General features: G+C 41.9%; 1 long non-coding RNA gene across 2 annotated transcripts in view; it reads right to left on the reverse strand.

The window, feature by feature from the left end:
- Positions 1-19,707, reverse strand: part of LOC147707478 (uncharacterized) — a 232,880-nt gene that overhangs the window by 143,653 nt on the left and 69,520 nt on the right. The window contains exons 3-4 of one of the 2 annotated variants that reach the window (XR_015296620.1): positions 18,863-18,927; positions 1,042-1,135 (exon numbers count right to left, since the gene is read on the reverse strand). The exons of the other annotated variant lie outside the window; for it this stretch is intronic. This is a non-coding gene — a long non-coding RNA (uncharacterized LOC147707478). The remainder of the gene's footprint in view (positions 1-1,041; positions 1,136-18,862; positions 18,928-19,707) is intronic. 2 annotated transcript variants of the gene reach the window in all.

Raw genomic sequence — 19,707 nt, forward strand, 5'->3', positions numbered from 1 at the left:
TCAGAAGGCACCAACATCCGTACAAGTAATTTCAAAATGTGCATGGCCAACTGGATGAGAGACAACCTCAAACTCAACGCTGACAAAATTGAAGTACTGATATTCTGCAACAATAACTTGCCCTGGGACTCCACCTGGCGGCACAGAGAAACAACCAGGCCTCACCCTCACACCACACCGGTAACCTGGGCATCATCCTGGACATCAAACCGCACTAGGAGAGGTCAAAGCAACGTAGAAATCTCTGCCTGCTTTCACATACTTTATGTGTTCAGTAAAATTGTCAAATGGTTCCCTACTTAGACCAGAAAGACTGTCACCCTGCCTTCATCACAAGCAGTCTGGACTACTGCAATGCCCTCTACTAAAAGCATCTTCGCACACCTACTGAACAAGCTGTAAAACATCCAAAACGCAGCTGCCAGACTAATCCTAACCATTCCTCACCACACACACACATCACCTCTAAAAATCACACTGACTCCACATTTAAAAACGCTGCTAGATCAAGATGCTCACCCATGCCTACAAGGCACTTCACAACAAGGGACCCACCTTCCTCAATCACAGTCTACAGTTCCACCAACCAACCAGAAACCTCAGCTCTGCCCCACTTGGGCTCACACACACTCTCCGTATCCAAACCAGCAAGACAGCAGGTAGGGCATTCTCTTACCCGGCAGCTAAATCCTGGAACGACCTTCCCCAGCACATTACATCAGCCGCATCACTTACGATTTCTGCAAGAAACCGAAAACCTGGCTCTTTAACTGATCGTTCTAGCAGAACCCACACCTGCTCGAGCCTGGATACGGGTGCCAGGTTTTGCACTCTACAAATCCATGTTACATTACATTCCAATCCAGCTTTCAAAGTTCATTACTGTTTAAGTACAGGATTTCACGCACCTCGTTAAACCTGGGCCAGAATTAAACTATGTATACTTCTGAAACGTGCCTCAAAACTGAATTATCCAGCCCACATATAACTGATCACCGTGAAAATATGGTTGTGACCTTCGAATATCAGATTGGTACTTACCCTTTCCCAACATACTCCAAATTTACTTTCTTTGAACAAACTCCTTGGCATGTCCACAGGGCTTTGAAGTCACAGAAAGGTGACATTCAGTACTCTGTAAAACAACATCAAAATAAAAAGAGCTCCATGTTATGTACCCAACAGTCAAAAGGCATTATGTATGGTGATTACAAATGCAGAACACAAACTTTAGAGTTTATTTCTAAAACATAGGATGCAGCTTTGGAGCGTGCATTAATAAAAGTATCCAGCAGAGCTCGAAGATACATGTGAATTTCACAATATTCAGTTTGCCTACAATTACACAAAACAGTAAAAACATCTAAAGTGTTTATAGGTTTACTGTTTTACACGCTGTGTTTCAGTGGATTTGAACAAGGTCTTCTGTTGCTCAAAAATGTGGCATTTGACAAAACCACGTTTTACATTGCTGCAAATGTTATAATGTACCCTTCATGACTGTCACCTTACGAGGAAACTTTCATCACCTCTAGAAAGTTACAAGATACAGGATTCTATATTTGAGTGTATTACAGACAGCACTAGTGTGCTGTCTTGAATAGAATAGCTGCAAGCAGCAACATTGTCTAATATAGAATGATCAGCTTGCAATGGAGCTGTAGTTCTCCATTGTGCATCAAAACAGCAACCAGTGATTTGGTTGAGTCATCTAGGTAGATGACGCCCATACAAACTCAAGGTTTCATCCATTTGTTTGTGTGGACATGTTCTAGGTCTGCATGTGGGATACCACACACTGGTGGATCCTGTGGTCCTTAATGGGTAGTTACAATTTAATGAATTCTCCAGATAAGCTGAAGAGACGTGTGTACAATTGACTTCAAGGGTGCCTGTATATGCTTCATGTGGTTTTGAAGGTAGTGATCTACTTTATATCTATGTAAAGCTGACTTGCCCAGTTGCTGTATTCAATAAAGTACATTAAATACTTCCACGTGACGCGATCGAAGGCCTTTTCCGCGCCTAAAAGGATCATGGCGATCCGTCCCCCCGCGACAGCCTGCACATCAAATAGCGTGATGGCCCGCCTGATGTGATCCGTTGTACCACGACCCGGTATAAACCCGTGCTGCCACAGGGAGACCAGACCGCCGATAATCCTTCCCAGCCTCTTGGCCAAGACTATTGCATAGATTTTAGTGTCCGTATTTATGAGGGATACTGGACAATATGAGCCTGGATCTTCCTTGGTCTTACCCTTTTTATGGAAAACTATAATATTCATTCCCTTCCAAGAATCTGGAACTAGGGGTAGGATGTAAGAGAAGAGGGAGCAGGCTAGGAAGCTATTGGCATTGAAAATTAGGCAGGGATATAGTAGGAATATAATGTCTAAAATGTATGAAGGGGATCAGGAGTTTGTGGAGCCAGCTGACATTCGCAAGATGTTTAAGAATTTTTATCAACATTATTATAAGGAGGATGATGGGGCAGAGGTTGATAGTTTAGGGCTTGATGATATTGGTCATAATCTGCCAGAGCAGGATAAAATAACACTCAATAGTGATCTGACTCCAAGTTAAGTTGAAGAAGCCTTGCAGGAACTGGCGGCTGGGAAGGCCACAGGTCCTGATAGTATTCCTATTGAGGTATATAAATGTCTGCAAGGTGTGTTAGCTCCTTTTTTGCTAGATCTATTTACTGGCGTAATGTGCTCTGGAAAAGACACCTTTCTATTTTCAACTAACCTTAAATCTCTGCTTTAGTATAAGGTTGTCACTTCAGGATAGTGTAGGGACAGGAGAAGGATCTATGCTACTTTTCGATGACAAAATGATGTAATTTAATGCAAAATGTGGTTTCCTTATTACGTACATAGCCATAATTTAATTCATTGTTTAGTTTTTGTTATAATGGATACATCTCTTCAGAAGATTTGTCTTCCTGTTTGTATTGTATTTCTATAGGATTATGCTTAGATTTGTTTAGTTTAATCTGTTTTTTGAGTCTGAATTGGCAATAAACCTACTAACTTGAGACTTGGTGTCGAACTGAGTTATTGTGTAACTAAATTGGCTACACTGTATTTGGAGATTGGAAAGGAAATCATTCCTCATACCACTCATGTCGCACGAAAAGACGGTTGACTGTTATTGTGTAAGTGGACCCAGGCTCCATCACCTCTACTGACATCAAAACCACCACGACCCTCCAAACAAAGTTTCAGATGTACTTCAATAACATCATCCTACCTCCAAACAATGATTCACCCATATTACCATATTAACCTCAGTGACATTAAGCCTCAGTTTGGAGCAGCATAGTCCTCACAGCAGTGATTCACATTCATGACCTCAATGGGGCACACTTCTGCTGCACTCTTTCAACAATGATTCAGCGCCCCTTTGGCAGCACAATTAATGTCAAAATATTTTTGATTCTGGACCTTCCCCCTAAGGCCCATTGTAGGTATGGTCCTAATGGCAAAATAATGTAAATGTATACCCTGAAACCAACTGAAAAGGTAAAATGCTGATAGAGACAGTTACTTGGAGAAAAAAGGTGTTCATTTGTCAAGCTTGGAAAAAAGAAAATCCTTCTGTTGCACTGAATGTGAAAACAAAAGTTCCTCAACTCACCTCTGAAACGAATAAAAAAGTTTTCATAACAGGCATAGAATACACTTTTGTGTATCAGCAGTGTATAATGTACTGCAAACGCTACTACAGAAAAGTGATCTGTATTTGCATGAAAGGAATTATAAAGTGACTTTCTTTACTCCTCAGGGGGGAGCTTCCCAGAGAAGGCACTTAAGAGGGTTAGACGAGCAGGAGGCAATGGAATAATTACAGATACAATGCCATTTCATTATACAAATTAACAACTATCCCCCATCAGTCTTGAGGAAAGATCGATTGTAAGACAAATAATAAGGTCTTAAGTAATAACAAAATAGCTCTATTCACGTTATTAGTTATTGTCATATGCATCAAGGCTGATGTCCAGTAGGTAAAAGATGGTCTTTCTACCCAACTGAAGGAAAAGTTCCATATTCCTTTGTCTAGATCATAGCTTTAAAGTATAAAAATAAGCAAAGTTCATGAGGTTCTCCAAACTCTAGGAGACTCACCTGTCCCGTACTCACTTTAACAGCTTTACTCCACTATTACAAGTATCCAGAGTTTGGATAATCTCAGGTTGAGTAGTAAATTCTAGATTACCCCTGAAGGAGCTACACCTCAGCTGCAAAGTGGGCAGAGAACACAGGGACACATATAAGATTGCATGGAGACACCCAATGTTTGTGTTCTAAAGAATCTGCCCACTATTCTTAGCAGTGAAACAGGTCCACCCCACTTGAAAAACGGGTCCAAACATGTATGTTGCGTTCAACATGTGCTAGCTTGCAATACCATTATGAAGAGAAGGGTTTCCTGTGCATGTTTTAACGACTTTTGAGGACGCTCAAAGTTACAATGGGCTACCACAATATCACATAATTCGAACATCTACAACAGATGTTTATCTAGAGGGATAGGGCAACAGGCTCTACCTAGGTATTTATGAGGTAGGGCCCCCATTATAAGAGGGATGGCACCCTTCACAATAAAGTTATATGTTATGGGAGTTGTAGAATGTGGTGGTTTATAAAAACATTTGGAAAGTTAAAGCAAATAGGGAGATTCATTTACATGTTTTTCCACACCACACACTCTTGGATTTACATTGGATTTGCTTATCAAAATACTGTTAACAAAAAAAAATCAACCACTTTGCGGTGGTATAAGGAATTAAGAGAAATATAGCTATCTTCAAACTAGTCGTATTTCATCTTTTTCCCTGATGTCGGGATCCAAACTGAATCAGGGTGGAAAAAGCATTGGGAGGGTTTGGGAGTACCCACATTATTCAGACTTTGTAGGTGTTCGCATGATTCAAATATGGGGCCTGGTATCACCTTCAACCTCTCTCTTTACCTTGCTTTTTGCTGCTCCTTCGCTCCTTCGCTCATTAGATTGTTATAATGCTTTGAAATGTAAACATTCCTTCTGTTTGACAGCTACCCCTAGGTAGTGCTATGAAAAGGTGTTGGTGATGCAGACTTCCTACAATTAACCTTTTGTGTTGAACATCAACGAAACGATTTTATTTCAAGAACAGCTTATTACAATAGCCCCAGTCTCTCCCTTGATAGCCGACAATTTCACACACTTTTACTGAACTTACCATTGCAGAAATAAACATTCACTGGGCTTTAGGAGGCATCTGACCAAATAAAGGCCTCAGTTCCTGTGCTCCTCTGTTTAACCATGATTGGGTGATGAGATTTTCTTCTAAATCTACCAAACTATCGCCCATCCTCTTGACTTACCAATAGGCTTGCCTCCTGGCCGGTTTAATACCAGCAGGCCCGGTATCTTAATGTTTTAGCCAGTGGTACAAAACTGAGAAAAAACACATAAAGCCAGCATTTTCCCCCAGATCGGTACCTTCATTAAAAAGTAAATGCAAGAGGAAATGAGTTCTACAGCTGCTCTAATGACCTCCGACTGTTAATTAAAGTAAACCAAGACAGAAAGGTCAGGTTAAAATTAATACGGATGATTTCATAAAAAGTTCCACATAAGAATCATGTCCGGGACTTCGCAGAATGTTGAAACATGAACAGCCATACATTAGGTTTTCTCGGGGAAAGTGGCAACCCTACTTACCAACAAGGTTACTCTCAGGCCTACTGGTCCTGCTATCAAACCAGAAACTCCTCTGACGACGAGCCGTGAGAAGTTGAAGAAAGCTTCCGGAATCGCGATGCAGTACTCGGTCAGTAATTCTCGAAGTCTCTGGCAGTTGGCAGCTGCAAACATCCGACTGAAAGCTCCAGCAGCATCTTCACAGCTTCCAGTCGAGGATGTTTACAGTCGCTCACTGTCACAGGAGAGTTATCAGTCCGCAGAGGTGTCCAGGCAGGTTGGGAGAGACAAACCACATGCTACATGCAACTCTGAGGACAGAGGACAACATGCGCCCTCCATGTTGTGGGATGGAATATTCTCAGCACCGAAACAGCTGTTCGAGAGAATATGTACCTTCAATGTACAGACCGAAAATAAAACATTTTATAGGTATGCATATGAAAGGTAGCACTAACTTCATGAGCTTACTACGTACATCCTGATTTAGCAAAGATACAAAAACAGTCCCAACAACAACAACAAAATTTAAATAGCTACCCTCGCTTTAGTTTTGTGGGAAAGCCATGATAATCACCAAAGTTTATGGGTTCCACGGTGACATTTTAACAAACCTTGTGGAAATTTCAGTTGACCAGATGAATATGGCTTACAATGTGTCTTTTTAGCTACAGATGCGATTCCAGTCAACCCCAGATGCATTTTGGGACTATTTAAGGGAAGCTCATAGTGTATCGTGGTTCAATGCTAATTTCTATTTAGTCCATAGAACTGTCCTTGATTTATCCATTAGAAACATACAGAAAATGAATATCCACAAATGGAAACAGAGAAGTAGACATTATTGGCTAGACATGACAAAACATGACTGGTCAGATGGAATTTCTACCAGGGACATTATCACACCTCCCACAACCGGATACTAAAAAAAAAGTGCTTTATCTTATTTTGGTTGAAATGGGAATCCAAACGCTCTCGCATATCAGGTTTTTATTTTTGGAATGCACAAACAGTTCAGCAGGGGTTACTATGCATGATTTCACAAAATAGTCAAATTCCCCTTGCTGACTGCCAAACAGTATCTCACCCCCACCTGCCCTGAATTGCTCAGGGTGCTTTCTGCCTCTGTCCCATCAGCCACTCATATCCAGGCTGCCCATTCATTCACTCCTGATGCACATACTGATTGTATCAACCACCTCCAGCATCCATACTGCCCATAAGTTGTACATGCCACTAACTATAGAAGCTTCAATGACAAGGTGCTCTACCGCATTAAATTATTCAACATGTTTTACCCTGCTCACCTCAGACCATAGGTGTCTGTTCTTAAACTCCAATCCCCTTGCTGCTGCTCTTCATTCTGATCACCTCCTTGTGCTCTGGTATAAGAGCACCCGATTCCAGTGATCTTCACTGCAATGCTGGTGTTTTCCTCCTATGCTCTCTAAGCTTTTGCTTGTGCTCTCCCTTGGGACCAATTCTGCAGCTATTAATTACCCCACCTGCATATGCTATTAAATAACCCCACAACCCCCCCCCATCCATTTACCATCTATTATCCAACCACCTTCGTGTCATCGGGCACTATCCATTTGCTAATCACCACTCACCATTCATTCTGACCCTCTCTTGAACAGAGCACAAAATAGCAGCTTAAATGTAGAACCAACACTCCATCCATACAAGCCATTGATATATATATATATATATTTTTTTTAAATATTTAATTACAGAGATTATATTTAAATGCAGCAGCAACACTGCAGGTATGACATTTAGATCTACACATACAATTCCAGATTAGATGGTCAGAAGAGTCCACTAGATGAAGCTAACCAGGGCTGAACAGTTTCAACAACCTCTTTGCCAACTGGTTTTATTCACTTTCTCTCTATAACGTAATAATCCTCCTACTTTTCCACGGACGTGTGACTGATTACAAATTTGAGGGTGTATGGTGTGTGTGGATGAATATCCATCTTATGCTGCAGTGCTCTTAGTGTGCAAGGGCTAAGATATATATCCATCCACACACCCTGAAATTTGCAAATCAATGACGCGCCCATGGGAGAGAAAGAGGATTATTGCGTTAGAGGGAAAGCTAATAAAAACCGTCCAGTCTGAGCCTGCCAGAAAGCAAACAAAACAATGAGCAGTGAACCAGGGCCCTGTGGTGTTCTCTATTTGTTATTCGTCGACTAAACAGAAAGAAGTGTACCTGCCTCTTTGTCACCTGTTAGCGCTGCAGTGCCAGGTTATTGGAAACCCCCTTTGTGACATGAGGACTAACAAAAATGGTAGATATTGCTGTTTATCTTTGGTCTTTCAGCCTCTAAAGCACGATTTAATTCAATTGTATAACCAAGCTATTTTAACTTACTATTAGATTTACTTTGCCTATGGTCATAAATAAAAGTGCTATATAAACTATAATTAAAATATATTGCTGTTTTAACTGTGCTTTGTCCAGTAAGAATCGATTCATGAATCTGTCAAGCACAGGAGTACACTTCCTACCTATTACGCTGTACCCTTTATTTACCAAAGCTGCACCTCTTGCAAAGGATTCTTGGAGAGATTCTTCTTTCCCTCACTCGTTTTAGTGCCGGACACCTTTTTCACCCAACTTAAAGCACCGTTAATGCTTCAACTGGTCTGGGTACTGCTGCAGCCAGAGCCTTAGCTATCTGCTACCTATGCTGTCTCTCTCTGCATGTTAGCACTGTGCTTGCTGCTGGTTATCCTCCACCTGTTCTGTGTCTCTTTGGGGAGCCCTGCAACACTGCTGGTTTTATGTACTTGTTCTAGGTGGTTAGCTATGTTTCTAAACATTTCCCACCATACAAAACGCCAAAACAAAAAGCTTTATCAAGGGACATGTTATGAGTATTCAACCCTAATATCTGCAGGCTGCCCACAGATTCCAGCAACAAACTGCCAACCCAATGTACTAGCTAAGCTTTCAATACTGGCAAGACGTATAACCATCAAAGCAAAAGCTTTTCTGTTTCAACGTAACAGAATGGAGTCAGAGGTGGGAGACTGCATTGTTCAAAAGAGCGCGGACCGATACGGGAGCCTAGGTACCGACCAAGATAGCCAAGCCCTAAAGGAGCTCTGCACTGGGAAACACGCAGGGAGTAAGCAATGGGCTCCCGTCCTCGGGCTGGTTTGGAGTGGTACCTCAACACAGTGATGACTTGTGGAAGCTCCTGGAGTCTTGGAGCGCACACTGCAGAGTGTGTCAGCGGCCTGAGAGAGGAAATTCCCAGGACAGGACACGGAGCCTGGTGGCTCCAAATAGTGGCATGGTGGAGCTGAGTGAGGTTGCAGGAGGAGGCACGCACAACTTGGGGGAACACCCTGACAGCTGGTTGACCACTGCCTGAGTAATCTGCAGCTTTTCCCAGCTGGCAAGGTCTATCAATGGCCTGCGCTGTGAGTTGTCCTCTCACCCAGCGGCCTAGGTCGGTGCAGTATTCGGATGTTCGTCGAGACTTTTGAAAACTTGAGTGGCCTTCCCATGTATATGCATGAGGTTTAGAGCCTGTGTGGAGTGTTGCAGGGGCTAGTCTGACAATGCACTATGCGAGAGAGGGAAGTGGAAGTGCATTAACTGAATGGGCCATAGCAGCTCAAGATTGTTTTTGACTCTCTATTAAGTAGTCCACTTATGGCTATTGGGAATATACTGGGACATCCTGTTGCATGCCATAGGCCATTATAGTACTACCAACACCTACAGAGAACTCTGGCCTTTTTCTACTGAAAACAAGTGGTCACACTGATTACCCTTTTAACTTTTAATCAACAAACATCTGCACACTCAGTCTATGATACAGGCCCACAAGCCAGCTTCTTTTCTACTGGGTGGCCACTTTCATCATTGTATGTCATGAGTAAAGTCAGGGAGCGACCAGTTCTGTGCACTGGGAGGGGTACGTTTTCCCACAGAGGAGAGTGGAGAGAGAGAGACTTTTTTGGTGAGAGATTCTGGTTTGCTCATGAGACTTAAGTGTCAGTTGCAAAAAAAGTTTTTAGAAAATGAGGTGCTGCATCCACTTCACGGGAAGCGACAACGCTCATATCCCACATTGGGTAAGGCCCGCACCATGAAACACATATCGAGCTCGAGACTCTAGAGGCGGATGGGCCTACCTCAGAGCAAGAGGTCCCACAGTTGGCCCGATGGGTCACTTGTCTTCCCAATTGAGGCAGCAACTTGTGTATGTGATAAAATATATTAAACTTTCCGCCTGTTGGGATAATCTACGCCCCTGCCGAGTTTATCTCAATCCATGGATAGTTAAGATCTCCATACAATGACAATGCATAGCTTACGCCCTGGAGAGGGGGAGGAGATCCTATCAACCGTTAATTAGCCTCCGACACACTGCACGTAAATTCTTATTTTTGGTTTCTTATTGTTAAAATATTATGGGGAGTTGGGGAGGGGGCAGGGGTTCAAGAAGATGCCCTCTTATCTCTTTAAAATATGTACTGCTAGGTCCAATTAGTTTTAGATTCATGAGCAGGAACCCACAGTCACAGAGCAGAAGGATTTGTAGTCTGAAGACACAGATCTTTTACGCCTATAGTAATTTGCTATCCTTTAATACTGAAGGTCTTAATCCCCCTGTCTAACAAAAACACTTTGGCAATTTGTGGGTTGGGGTAGATACAATATTGGTGCATTGCAAGAAACTCATCTAAAACGAGTAGACAAAACAAACTAAAGCATGAACAATACCCGCTGGTGTGGCGCTCTTCTAGGCATTTCAAAGACAATAGGGTGTCACTCTTTTTGCAAAAAGATCTTCCTTTTTTTAATTAAACAGGAACAAGCATAGAACGGGAAGATATCTCTTTGTCAAGGGCTCCATGGAGGGGAAGCTACTGTCCCTAGAAGTGAGTGAGTTCCAAATACAAGTCAAGATCACTTTACATGTAATAAAAAGCATGATACTCTCACTGGGAGATTTCAATGGGGTGTGGAATTCAAAGTTTGACTGAATAGGGGGGAGAGGAGGCTTTTTAAAGACACTCAAAAACAATTAAAATAACTTGCCTTTTAAGATATATGGAAAGAACACCATCGAAAGAAGAGAAACTACACCTTTTTTCACACGTGCATAGGGTTTTCTCACACGCTGATTATATATTTATATCCTCACCTCTCACCCAAATAGTCCTGCTCTTCAAACTCAGCACTACTGTACTCTCAGACCATGCCCCAATTACACTCAGTTTGTCATGGGGGAGGCACCTGAAAAAGAAAGGCAGCTGACCTTTCACCTGTAATTACTAAAAGACCCTATACTGTGCATCATACAGGTGTATAGCACTTTTCATTGAGGTCAAGACCTTTACTAAGATCTTAGCTATGCGCCTGGAGAACAATTATGCTCTTCCTCATTTACCCTGATCAATCAGACTTTATCATACATTGACAAACACTTGATAACGTTAGAAGAATTCACTTGATCAAAAAGGCCAAAACGAAAGGAACAACGGCATTGCTAGTTTGTTTAGATGGCGAAAAGGCTTTCGATCGGGTGGATTGAGGCTTTATGTCATAGGTACTTGAAACTGCTGGCTTTGGCCCACACTATCAAGCTATGGTTCTTGTGAGCCATTGCCATCTGACATTGTGCATTCTCCTAAATGGCACGGTTTCCACACCCTTCTCACTTGGTAGAGGCACATTCCAGGGCTGCCTCATGTTAGCTCTTACTTTTAATTTGAGTATAGGGCCCCTAGAAGCTTCCATTAGAAGGGACATGGAAGTGACTGGTCTCCTCTTTGAAACAGGAATATAAAATGATGTTTTTTGCTGATTATGTCTTATTGACTCTCACTAACCCGGAGGCATTCCTATCAAGCTATATAACTTTTTGGAGACCTTTGAGAAAGTGTCCCCGATTTTAAGTAAATACTACCAAATCTCAGATCCTTAACTTTACACTACCACAGGAAAATCTAGCTAGGGCTAGTAAGTGGTTTCAGATGTCGAAGTAAAATTATCACTAATATTTGTGTTCATATCTCTGCTGACCTCTCAGGCCTAGATAAGCCAAAAATCTGCCCTCTACTTGCTGAAATTTAGATGGATCTTGGACGAGGGGCAGACCTCCCAGTGTCTTGGTAGGGGAGAATGAATGCAATAAAAATGACGGCATTGCTGAGATGCCTGTACTTGTTCCAGGCCCTACCCATCCTACTGACCCCAACACTTCTTTACCACTCTAAAGAACTTCTTTTTTTTTAAATACATCTGGAGAGGGTGTGGGTATTAAGAAGCCAAAGGAGGTAGGGGGATGCCCTTCCTGATAGGCACACCTATTGTGTAGCTTCTGAACTGCGGATATTAGCAGTGTCAAGTGATTGCAAATCAGGAAAACTGTAGTTGCATATGGAAAGGGCTGTGGCAGGCCTCTCCTTTGGGATTTAATATAGCAACACGGAAAAAGATAGTCACCCTCAACATGTATTTAAATCACTCCTTCTGCCATGACCCTTCACATTTGGGATGATTCTAATATTAAGCTCTGCTTGACTACATGCCCATCTTCCCACACACCCATTCACTTTAATCTGTCGTTTATACCAGCATTACAGGGCATAACTTAAGCCAGTGGTTTCCGGTGCTCAGTACTCAATTGCCAACACTGGGTCTTATGGCTGTCTGCCGCATGGTAGCACTGTTTTTGTGTTTTAGAAATGAGCACAATACCTTCTTATTAATTTAATGTACATTAAAATGACTAATACCGGCCACTCAAGCCATTCTTACACCTTTGGGGGCCTGGAATAGTCCGAAGTACCACACTTGAAAGAATTTCATGTTTGTACGTGTGTTTGCAGCTTGTGCTGCCAGTGACAGTACAGAGGCCTTCTGGCGACAGCCTTGGCACTAATTTACAAATTAAGCACTACAGCATTCTATCCAGGCCCTTTGATACCTGGAGTCCAAACGACTGCCTTATAGTAAGTGACCTATACTCTAAGAGAAGCATGATGTTTTTTCTTTGATGTAAGAAATAATTTAAATGAAGAAAGACTTTGCTTTGTCCAATTAGGCCATTAGCTTTCACACCCTGCATTAAATGAGGCAGTTCTAATTGATCAGATGCCGATTAAACATCTAATAAAATATATTACAGGCTCAAAGGGGCATGATTTCTTCCCTTTAGCGAATTCTCCTTACTATAAAACTTTCCTCCGTTCTCCCATACTAAAGGAATACTCATGGCCAAAACCCTCGCAGAGGGACAGTGGACCCACCCATGGAGTGATCTCCATTAGACCTCACACAGTAGTCTAGGCAAAGACATCCATTATAAGCTTGCCTGGTATTTATAGCTAACAAAAATTGCATTAATTTCACCCCACTGCCGCCATTGTGTTGGCATGAATGAGGAAACATGGAAGATTTGCTACACATATGGTGGCATTGCCCAAAGACACCAACTTTTTGGGAAAAGATACTGAAATTCTTTCAAACGACAATGTGCTGTCCTATTCCATAAGATATTTCACTAATCCTCTTTGAAACTGCTCTATAGGTTCAAAGGATATAAAAAAACTACTGTAGAACTGCTAAGGGGCAGCAAAAACGACTGTGGTGACTTAGTGGAAGAGGAGGAAACCCCCCAGACACCCACCAACAGCATACCCGCCTCTGGCATGTTATGGCCATGGAAAACCAGTCTTGGTATTTTACTGACGTCAGGATTGTGAATCTGTGACGGAACCGCTTTTGCGCTTCCTACTGAAGGGAAGCCTCTGAAAGCTTGGCACCGAGACTGAAATCTCCCAATCGTATGTAATGCGAAATGATTTTATAGGTGAAATGCGACTTAACAATCTGCAACAAGTACTACTTGCGTGTATTATAATATGGACATACTCTGTCCTCTATTGCAAAACAGCCGATGTAACTAACTATTTGCTTACGTAAGACCACATCTTCCGGGGGGGTTGTTTTTTGGTAAGAGGCGCGGGGAGACAAAAAAAGGATCTCCTTTCAAATGCCTACTTTGAACTATTATTGGCTGAACCCCTTAGGAATTTCATTGCGACTATATGTGGACATGCTGCTATAAAACCTTTTCTTATGGGGTTAAAAAAAACGCAAGCACTGACCTAACAGGTATTAAGAAAGAGGAATTCTAGGTCTCATAGAAGAAGGTGTTTGCAACACTGACAATACATCGAGAGAAGATTCCCTCCCTGTAAGAAACCACCAAAGGATGCTATGGATGGTAGCATGCTACCCAGGAAGCCAAAGAGGATTTGCGGGTGATTAGAGATGCCCAATTGGTACACAGTTGTTATCTATTGTTGAACACTAAGGATAACAACAAATTGATCCCACAAAATTCATGCTGTGTAGATTTTCCCACAGCGAGGTCATTTCCACGTAAACCAATACATTTTTGAAACACGTTGTGAAAGTTATTTTAGGGAGAAGTTCAAAACTCGATATAGATCTGGGAAAAAAATAGTGATTGGTTATCTACTTCTTGAATTACTTAAGAAAATCTGGCATTCCTGTCGGACTGGTAATTAGTTATAGCTGGGTGGACAACTAACAGAGTCGAGGTATGGCAGATCAGACAATGAGAGAGGCATTGCAATTCTTGAAGCTGTGATCTTATACACATACATAAAATAGCTAGCAATACACAGACACCAACAGATTTCCATTTCAGGATGGATGAAGAGTGGTTGGATAATCAGGGACTGGGAGAATAAACATGTCAGTGCCAGATAAGATTAACTCTTTAGTGGAGGTGATGGCACACATACACATGGAATCATGTCATAGACGTAAGGGCTTCGTTTCTTTTTTCTTTTTTTAACTACAAATGCCCTGGATGTCAATTCACATAATATTTCAAGAAGTCAGTTTGGTGGTCAGTAGGTTAAACTTCGTGGTGCGTGGGATCTATTCAGTCCAGCAGAATTAATTCAAAACGTAGCACCCAGCTTGGCGTTCGATAATTTAGCATGTTACCACCTTTTTGGTGTGGGGTAGGCATAGTTGATAGGGGAGATATGTACAAGAGGTACGGTGGACGGGAGCTGTAAAAGAGTCCACTATATTACTTTATCAACCTTAGAAAGAGGTGATCAATTTAGTTTCATCAGTACAGGTCCCACGTAAAATAGTCTGCAAACTGTTTCTGTTTTTTGACAGAAAGCAAGGATGAGAAAGATCTAAGCATTTAACCCTCAGAAAATTATTTTAAAATCTTTAAAGAAAAAGTCAGGTAAAGGAAACCCATTTGGAATAAACTGTAGTGCACATTTGTATATACAAAATGTATATATTTTGCAAATCCCTAAAACATTCCATGCTCAAGCACGTAGCGCAGGACGGGTGTGTATCAAAATGTCTGTAATCCCATTTTTCGCAGACCACGAGGCACAACCGCCAACTGGAAAACACTCCCCGCCAACGTGCTATCTTGAACTAACTATCAGAAATTCTCTCCTCGGTTTAGCACAAAAAAGGGCTTTCGAAATTGTTTTTATTCTGACCCTATTGTAAGTGCAAATGTTTTTAAGTTTCGATATTTGTTTTCCAACTATTTTCTCCTCCCTTTTAGGCTCTGTTGTCAAAAGACCAGGATGGATTCTTTGGTAGTGTGGGTATCTTTTATGTATGGCATCAGTTCCCTTACTGAAGGCATAATATAGCATATTTTGGTGGGTCTGCTTGTTTGCACCGGCTTTCAAAAGGGGCTGTTCAAGGTGAGGAATCTTTGGACAAAAGCCTGTGATCTATTTTTGTGGGCTGGGAAGCGCAGTTGCTTTCGAAAGACCCTTCCTTCACGATTTAAAACCAGCTATCCTAGGCCGCTCGTCGCGTGTTTTTAATTTGAACATGCAACTGGGCCCCGTTGATCAATTCACCTCCTGTGCGACCATATTTGGAGTCACGTTTTTGCACGTGTGCAAGTGCAAAGTTATGCATTTTCATGTAGTTCTTTATCAACTTTTTCAACCATGTCCATGTCCCTGAGAGAGACACACACACCCTTGTATGGATAAGTTCTGTCTCGTCCATCAGGGCAAAACTACCAGGAGATGAAAGAATTTCTAAAGTATATTTGATGATTAAAGTATGTACGCCTCAATAGCATTACATGCCAACAACCTCTCAACAAATGCACAAGGACAAAAGTCATGCACAAGCAACAAATGGTCGGAGCAAATAAAAGAATTACCTTGTACAATACACCTTACCTGAAGTTTAGGATCTGATCAGCACAATGACCAAGAGCAGTGAAACCAACACATTTACTGATGTGCAAGTTACTCCCACCCACCTGCTACTGAGCATCTGCTGTCTCCAATTGTAGGTTTGCCAATTATTTAATGCTTCCATAAAGAGGACTTCCCTTAAGCGGCAACTAACTGCACGTGGAACATTTTGAACGAAGTTGAGAGCAATCTACTGTAAAGTGCACTGTCATTACATAACAATTGAACACAGTAAAGATGTGTGGCAGTGTGTCCATGAAGACTGCGGAGATTAAAATGGGCCGCCTGGGGAAAAGACTTTATGTAGCCCCGTTTTTTATATATTCTGCATCTCGAAGTCAATGTCTGGATTGACAGGGACTTGTAAAGGAGTGGCCTCACATCCTGGTACAGTGTGTGGAAGTATTCGCAGGATCAGAAATTAGTCTCTTCATCCATATGTATGTGCATAGATATTTTACCTGCTTGGTGTCAATCTGGGGTTTCTTTACAATAAATTGGCTGCCCAAGTGCAGCAAGGTATACCTATTGTCAACTATATACATGGCCTTCGCTCTCCAAACTGCTAGGGTAAATGCAGAATACTCCCTTCACTCTGGGAAAATATATGACCCAGCTCACTCACCGTGGCCCACTGTCACACGAGGCATTACTCTCAATCTTCAACATCACTAAAGGAAGAAAATCCACACACGCTTCCTAGCAAAAAACAAACAAGTATACTACACCTGCTCTAGAACACTGGAAAGAGTAGTGAGGCATTCCTGAGTCATGTGAGCTGATGTGGAGCCTATCTCCCTCCTTAAACCCAACTAGCAGTCACTTTGTGCACTCGTGGGTGGGTTTCTGAGGTTTCATTTGACCGATTCAGGAGCGGGGCCTCATCAGTGGACATTGGAACAGAGCCTCACCAAGAGCCTTAAATCAACTAACCACCAGAATTAGAAACCTAATCAGTGGTGTTATCATATATAAGGGACCCCCTCTTGAATACTTTTGGCCAGGGAATAGAGAAGAAGACAACACTATAACGAGAAAAAGGATTCCCTCATGGCCTAAATGCTTTTCATCTTGCCCCAATTTGCATACTTTTCCCAAGAGTCCTTCAAACCCAATCAGTGGTGACCTGCAGTATGCTGGAACGTCCTGCCTCACGAGAATACACTAGATGGGGAATCTCGCTTTCCGAATCAGTCTGAGCACCATCTGAAATGCTTCACAGCATTCATAATTTTGTTACAACCACGCATCTGCAGAAGCACATCCAACTATCCAACCAAAGGCATTATCAATCAAATATCCCACATAGGTACTTTCATATACCTTATCCTTCCATTCAGAGAAGCATCGTTTTAAGCTCTTCGGCTTACTAATATTGGTTTCTCAGGGACCTGGAGAAACAGTGCATCTCCTTTAAACAGAGTATACTTGATACATTCTGTAGAGTACAGATCCCTGCACTTTAAACACCAACTTCCTGTCACTTGTTGACTGCTAATCAAATACAATGTCTACAAAGGACTCCAACCATGAAACTCTGATTTAACAGCCACTGGCAGTGTCTGACACCAAGTGCATAGGAACAATCTGTAATCAGTTGGTACGCTTGGTATTTCACAAGCAACTTTCACATTGATCACAAAATCGTTGCAGTAAAACCATTTGGGATGCAGATTATTTTTAATAGTTGGGCTTGTTGTTCCTTGCAAAACTGTCAAAAACTGTCAAACAATCATATGTTCACTGCATCTTTGTGGCTCTTCCGAGGACGTTGATCGCTGGGACCCAATGCACAAGGTCTGTGCCATGTTCAGGAGCCCATGCAACCGGTTCAAAGCCAGATACCTTTAGATTACCAAACCATGCATCCCCTGTGAAGGGGTGGGCACTGTGTTTAATTCACGTCCTCGTGGAGTGGATGACCATAACAAGTGGTACAGTTAAAATAAATGAACCCTGAAGAAAGGGACAATCATTCAGGAGCTCTAAAGTATCCACTATGTAAATAGTTAACAGTATTGGAGTGTCCATATTTTTCTGGAAGGTTTCATGTCCATATTTCATGGAGCCTGGGGTCTATGAGCCAGAACACAGCACCTCTCGCACACAAATATGGACTTTTCAGCACAAGGGATGATTCTCAGAGCAAATATTGATAAAGGCAAGCGCAAACCTCTGGAGCTTTTAAGAAGTTTATTTTTGTAATTAATAATTTTAGGAACAATTAAAACCCGCATAGATCTCAGGGGTCCAGAGGTGCCAGTTATTAAAAACTATGCAAACAAATGACTTGCCTCCATGCTATTTTGTGATTTATTTTATGAACAAAACATACATTGCAATTAAGAAATATAAAAGTAGAATCGGTGGGAATACATTGTGTTCATTTGCTTTTTTATTGCGTTGGTCCTTCCTGTAGTCCACAGATCTATGGTTGAAATGGTGTGTAAGATAGTGACAAAGTTTCAAGCTAAGGTCCCTGAGGAAACAAAAGTAGTAGTAGCATCGATTAAGTTGGTTAAAATCCCCAGGTAGTTCGAGAAAAGAAGAACGGATTTCCTTGGTGCATGACAACATAACCCGGCGCCATCTTGAAAGCATACAGAATAACATTTGCTCTACTTTTAAGTTGGTGGTTGCTGCTCTTTCCTTTGCTAGCAAAATGTAAGCACATGCATTGGCAAATCCAACAGCCTCGGTCAACATGGAGTGACAAAGGGTCACCAGTGAGGGAGAGAAGACTGGGGGGAAAAGGGGCATAGGACAGTACTGCAGGCCAACATCCAGAGAATCACCAAGCCGGCCATGCTTTACTGGTGAAATGCAGAGGAGCAATGAGACATTGGGTGGGTGAGGTTTGTGGAGCAAACAAAAGAAAGTAAAAGCATACTCACCGCTAACAAAGCAGAGGAAACAGTTGGACATGCACTCTCATGGGCTGCTACATAAGATGTAAATGCTAAAATACAACAAAAAAAAAAAGAGAAGAAAATTGGTTCTACGATGCCAGAGGTGGAAGGAGACACCTAATTCCATCAAAGCACTAAAGTAGGGAGAGGAAGAAATGCTGCAGGGGCAGGAAAAACACATGTATATGAGGGAAACCATTAATAGAGTAGGGATAGAGGATATAACTGAGATAGACAAGAAAGCTACAAAATTATGAGCAAAGGGCTGACCGAAAGCGCACTATGTAGTACTGTATACAGTGCTGTCTAACTGCACGTGCTTTTGCTTTAGTTGCCTGTAGTGAGACCACAAAACTACGTAGTGAGCAAAATCTATATCACCTTACTCGCCGCAAAAACAGTCCTGTAGTACTTTTCACAGGGAACAAGGTCAATCATTTCAGCATCAAAGAATGATCAAAAAGGACACATTCACTTTAACTAGGTCATCCATTTGCAAGTTGTGTGACCTACAATAACCAAAAACAAGAGTTCCTCGAGCCATTTGTTTGACCATTTGCGCAGAGTTCCAGTTTTATTTGCCTCAACAAGATCAAAACCTCACTTCAGATCACAACTTAACATGGGGAAGTAAAATCTCCGTTCAAAAGATCCACCCAATAGCTTCCTTCTGCAGATATCATTATTTAATAGGGAACGCTAAGCAGAGGATTGGCTGAGCGGTCTAGGGAGCCTGACTAGTTACACCACCTATAAAACCTAAATAATCTGAAATGTGATTGCGATTATCTCGAAACAGCTTCTCTATTGCAGACCGTTCCATCCACGTA

Source organism: Lissotriton vulgaris, chromosome 6 (genome assembly GCF_964263255.1).
Source record: "Lissotriton vulgaris chromosome 6, aLisVul1.2, whole genome shotgun sequence".
NCBI lineage: Eukaryota > Metazoa > Chordata > Amphibia > Caudata > Salamandridae > Lissotriton > Lissotriton vulgaris.